At 51.0% G+C, this 6000-nt stretch overlaps 1 pseudogene; it reads left to right on the forward strand.

Annotated features, from left to right (window-relative positions):
• Positions 1 to 3968: 3968 nt before the first annotated feature.
• On the forward strand, positions 3969 to 5701 carry LOC109781746 (BTB/POZ and MATH domain-containing protein 1-like; annotated as a pseudogene).
• Positions 5702 to 6000: the final 299 nt, after the last annotated feature.

Raw genomic sequence — 6000 nt, forward strand, 5'->3', positions numbered from 1 at the left:
CGGCGGCGAGGGCCAGCCCCAACCAGAGTGTGCGTGCGACGGTCCTGGACAGAACAAGAGTCGACGTCAAGGATGACACGACAACCAGAATCAGTAAGTTGACCAGCAGAAAACAGATTCATGGTAAGGCGAGGAACATGAGCAACATCAGGAACAGAATAAGAAGGACTGGAAAGACTGCCTCTACTAGCAACAGAAAGTGGGGTACCATCAGCAGTGAAGACATGAACAGGAGAATCTAGCGATCGAAGAGAGGACAAAGTGGAAGAATGAGAAGACATATGAAAAGAAGCTCCAGAGTCCAGAACCCATGGGGATGTACCTGACTGTGTAGAGGGCGGTTGCTCAGTGCGGAAAGCATCAGTCACAGAACCAGCAGTACCCGTCGAGGAAGAACCTGAAGCCGCGAGCAGACGCTTAAGTCTCAGAATATCCTGCTCAGTCAAAGCAATGGCTGAAGCTGTCGAGGGAGATGACGAAGTCCCTGAGGATGATGATCGCGCCTTGCGCAGGTGTTTCCGCTTTGTGTAGCACTGGGACTCAACATGACCATCATTGTTGCAGTAGTCACAGTGTGGACGGGGGCGACCTGAGCCTCCAGAAGGAGTGGGCAAGAGCGGCGGAGCACTCGAGCGAGAAGGGGTCGGTGCAGTAGGTGGAGTGGAAGAAGCCGGAGTAGCGAGCACAGAGGGAACCTCCAGCAAACCAACACCACGTAAGCGAGTCTCCTCAGCACGAATCTCTGAAAGCGCCTCCATGAGAGAAATACGGCCACGAGCAAAGAACTGAGCACGCCAGGGCTCAAACTCCTTACGGAGCCGAGACAGGAACTCGTAGACGCGATGAAACTCCAAATTGGCCTGGATAGCCTGGCAACAGGGCCAAGTACGACAACCAGCACTGCGGAGAGAATCAAGCTGGCGCCAGATAGCAGAACTCTGTGCATAGAAGTCATCAACAGTAGAGTCACCCTGCTGAAGAGCATGCTCCTGACGAACCACAGAAAGGTATAAGGCATCACCAGAGGGCTCATAGCGCTGACGAAGACAGGTCCACATCTGAAAGACAGTAGGAAGACCCAGAAACTCAGAAGCAAACTGGGGCAGAACACTAGCAGTGAGGACAGCTGCAGCACGAGCATCATCATCAAGCCACTGGGTGTAAACAGACAGAGCACCATGATATGTCTGAAGAGCCTCCTCATAAGCCAAAACCCTCTCATCATAAGCACGATCAGCAGCCTCATCAGCAAGCTTAGCCGCATCCTTGGCGGCCTGATTAGCATCCGTAGGAAGAACCAGTGGAGTCGGCGGAGTAGGGGCAACCGGAGGAACCGGACGTGACGGACAGCAGACCTCGCCAGAAAGAACACCCCAGAGACGGATGCCACGCATGTGAATGCGCATAAAGCCAGTGAACTCGGTGTAATTAGTACCATCAAAGATCACCGGACAGCGAGGGACAGCAACATAGCCCGATGTAGCAGACATTTTTTTTTCAACAGAATCTGACGAGAGAGCTTCCAATCGTCAGATCGGAATCAGTAGGCGGCGGCGGAGCAGAATCAAGTGGAGGAGGCTAGTGCACCACGTCACGGGCCTTCACGGGAGGAAGATGGTGCAGCAGCCGTATGTGGACAAGCACAAGCACACATTGGGATGAAACTTGTACATGCACACGTCAGGTTCAGGCAGGCCGTCACGGGCCAACAGCGAGCAGCCGGATTAGTCTGCCCGACCTTGCAGACCACACGGCGGCTGTGGCGTCCAGAAGAAGAAGAAGCAGCGCCCCAGCGCGTGCTGAGGAGGCCGTCAGGCGTGGATGCTTCAGGCCGGGGCGGCGGATCAGGACCTGGCGTGGACGGATGGGTAAGATTCCACCGGAGCAGAAGAGGAGAGGAAGCAGCGGCGGCCGTCCGGAGAGAAGGAAACGGAAACGGCCGTGCACGACGAGATCGAGCACGAGTTGCGGCGTGCGAAAAAAAACCCTAGGGCTCTAATACCATGTTAGGAATAAGCAACTTGTATTCCCATGAGGCCATAGGCCAATATATATACATGTACAGGTGTGGAACATATGCAGGAAACCCCTTATACAACGGGATAAATACAAAGGGGTACATGACTTATATTATAACTCTAACAACGAAGAGGCCGACGGCGAGGATGCTTCGCCCCTCGCGGCCGCTCCGGAGGCGTGTCGATGTTGGGCCCCCGAGCGCTACCGGAGAGACGACGGCGACGCCGCGGTGATGATGGCGAAAATGGTGAGGCCGACGGCGAGGACGCGCCGCCCCTCGCGGCCACTCCGGGGGCGTGTCGATGTCGAGCCCCCGACCGCTACTGGAGGGACGGCGCGATGCCGCGGCGGTGAAGGCGAAAAATGGTCCCGCCCGGACTGCGAAACCAGCAGCAGCGTGGTAGCATAGTAGTAGTACCACCCCACGGTGGGCGCCAACTGTCGTTGTATTCTCACGGGGGGTTGCGAGGCGACAGATGCCACAAGGGCTTAGTGTGAGGGTAAGACTGCTGCTGATAGGACCGGGAGCGGGTATGCGAGTAGCACGCGCTAGTTTACCCAGGTTCGGGGCTCTCCGGAGAGATAATACCCCTACTCCTGCATGTCTGAGTATATCTGGTATATCTGGTACAGAGTGCTCCTGGAGCTGTATCTTTGATCAGTGCCATAGGCATCTGACTTTGTATATGCGTGTGGCCGGATGAATATGCGTGCTCTAGTGGCTGAATGGCACTTGGCCGTGGGTGTGTGCGTGAACATGTGTCTGCCCATACGTATGTGGATGGATGGATGGGTGCTTGCTAGCTAGCTTATATAGGCTTGGGGGTAGCTTAGGATGTAAGCTAGGTAAGGCCATGGGACAAGTGGGCATGGGGCACCATGCCCATGATGGTGTGGACGTGATGTGCATGCCTCCTTGTCCCTGGTGCACTTTATAAAACAGTGCCCAAGGACAGTTACACTGTAGATGATGTCACCGCTACTATTCGTCGGCAGTGCCGGGTACGGCCATCTCGTCGGTGTCTTGTCGGGCTGCAGCCGGCAGCCGGCCGGGCAGAGCAGTCGGACGGGGAGCCGGCAGGAGCGGCCGGGCAGTCGGACTGAGGGGCTTTGCTAGCCCCGATGTCTTGAATTATTGTCTCACCGTCTTCGAGGTACCCATGGTCAATTACTCCGTCAGGTGTGTCAACGTGTATGTAGCAAGCTAACCGTGATGTCAACCACATGTGGTTTAAATGCATTGTGGAGTCCCATTAGTCAACTCTTAGTATAAGTGGAAAAGATCTTAGCCTATATAAGTATCTGACAATAACCATCAATAACAAAATATTTGACATGGATCACAATTCGGAAAACAAAACGGTTATTTGAAGGTTAAGTCGCAGATTATACCAAAATAATTACACATGAATTGCAGGTTTTCTACATGATCTCAAGAAATGTTCACCTTTTTCAAAATGCGTTCGCAAATTTTTGAACGCCAACTGCAGTAAACCTCACGCTATAGTAACCATCTGATACAGTAGACCGCTACAATGCCGCCCCGATGCTACATTATTACTCGATACGGTTCGGCTCCTGCCAATGGGTCCGCCCGGTAGGATGCTCCTGCGCGTCACACCCCCTATTGGTCTCCCACCTCTGAGGTACTCCTGATACTTCGCATATTTCGAATCACTCATAAAATAGTGAGAAAAACTATAAAATAAGAATTACATAAAATAGAACGTGAGTTTTACATTCAAAATCAAACTGCAACTTTAGAGAAAAGACAAACTTAGTGTTATTATTGATAACGAGCTGAATTCACGGCCCATTTCGAAATTTGCAACTGTCCACAATCGAATTGATCGTCTTTGTTTCCCGGTCTCTGTATTGTATTCACATTTGAAACTATTTTGGCATGTTGTATCTATTGGTCAATTTATTCCAGTCAACTACTTTGGCGCATGGGATTGTATGTGCGTGTATGTGAGCGTCTGTGATTGTATTGTGTTTAAAAGAAAAACTACTTTAACGTGCATTTCATTTTGGCTTTTTTTGCATTTCATTTTGGCTAGGGAAATATTCTCAGTGCGCCCTATCACTTGCTGAGGGACCTCCTTGTTGGAAGCCTGCAAAGCAGTTCTGTCTATGCTCAAGGGTTTCGCTGCGAGTGGCGAGTGGTGACGGGCCACGAGAGCAGGTGCCGGGCAGTAGCGGAGCAGAGGAGACAGAGACACGGCGTACAGCGGAGGTTCCGGTGCAGGTACGGGAGATCTGAGGAGCGGCCGGTGGTGCCTCAGCACTGATTGCCACCACCATCGCATAGCTGCCACCTCCGACAGCTAGCAAGCCAGTGAGTGCCCTTTTGTGCTTTTGTTTCAGTTTGTTGAGCTGAAGGATTCGCTAGCTTGTACTCTGCACCACTGAACCGTCAATTTTGTGCTAGTACTTCCTTTTGTGTCCTTTTTTATGGTAATTTGTCCTTGCGTTTGCTTAAAATTTGTTCAGTGAGCAAGCGGGCTAAGACGGTACAGCCGGAGGCGCAGACCACCATCGCGGGCTCCTCTGTCTTCCAGTTCAGAGTAGACTACCAGCAAATCAAGCAGCTTCCTCGAGGCGAGGCCGTCTACTCCGACGTCATCTCCGCCGGGGGACACCTTTGGAGGATTGAGTGCTTCCCGCATGGGGAGAGCGAGGACGACAAGGGCGAGCATGTTTCTATCTTCCTCGTCCATTTGAGCAAATCCAGATGCGTCAGGGCCATCTTGGAGGTCTTCATACTGGGTAGGGATGGCAAACCATCTATGTCGGGCATACAAAGGACATTTGAAACCTTTGGGATTATGGGAGATGAAGGCCCCGCCGATTCTTGGGGGTGGGATCAGTTCATCAAGGGAACTATTTTGGAGGAAGACTACTTAATAGGGAGATACGTCACATTTCTATGTGCCATCATGGTCATCGATGACAGTCCTATTCCCCTGCCGCCTTCGGACATTGGAACTCATCTTGGCTGCCTGCTAGATAACAATGACGGGACAGATGTGTCATTCATCGTCAGTGATGAGACATTCCATGCTCATCGGGTGGTGCTTGCTGCCCGCTCACCGGTCTTTAGAGCAGAGCTCTTCGGTTCCATGTCTGAGGCTACAATGTCATCCATCACGCTGCACGACATCACACCTGCAACATTCAAAGTTATGCTTCGGTTCATTTACACGGATGAATTGCCTGGAGAAGACAGGCTTGAGGACTCCTCCGCTGAGATGTTTCAGGATCTACTCGCTGCGGCCGATCGGTATGCATTGGATTGACTGAAGGTTATTTGTGCCCAGAAGTTATGGGAGAAAGTGTCTGTAGATACAGTTGCAACTATCTTAGGTTGGGCTGAAACCTACAACTGTCAGGAGTTGAAGAACAAGTGCATTGACTTCTTTGTGGTGGAGGAAAATTTCAAGGAGGCCATGTTCACCGATGGTTATGCGCTACTGGTGCTGAAATTCCCATCGATTACTGTGGAGCTCAAAAGGAGGGTTAGGGCATAATGTAGTGAGATACATCTCTGTGTATATAGCTCAGGTTTTAGAGCATAGCTCTAGTATGGTATTTTGGAATTGGTGAATGGTTCTGGCATCTTTTAAAAGCTAATTGGCGCAGTACTAGATGCACCTGGTAAGCTGGGACCTGATAATGTAGTGAGAATCATCTTATCAGTATTGGGCTTAGTTGCTACCAAGTACTGACAGCGATAAGTAAGGTGAGTTGGAGGATGTTATCAGATAGTACTGTTTTAGCTTGCAAAACGATCTTATATCAATGGGACGGAGGGAGCAACTGAGATTCAAGTTGGGGATGTCGTGCCAAATGAGCGGATCGTTTGTGTTTATATTTCTCTGTTCTTTTGACCATGTCATGTCCTGAAGTTTTTAATATATTTACTTTTGCTACTCTAGTGCATAATAATCTAGAGCTTGGGAAATCTGAATACTTCCGTTG

Source organism: Aegilops tauschii, chromosome 1, assembly GCF_002575655.3.
Source record: "Aegilops tauschii subsp. strangulata cultivar AL8/78 chromosome 1, Aet v6.0, whole genome shotgun sequence".
NCBI lineage: Eukaryota > Viridiplantae > Streptophyta > Magnoliopsida > Poales > Poaceae > Aegilops > Aegilops tauschii.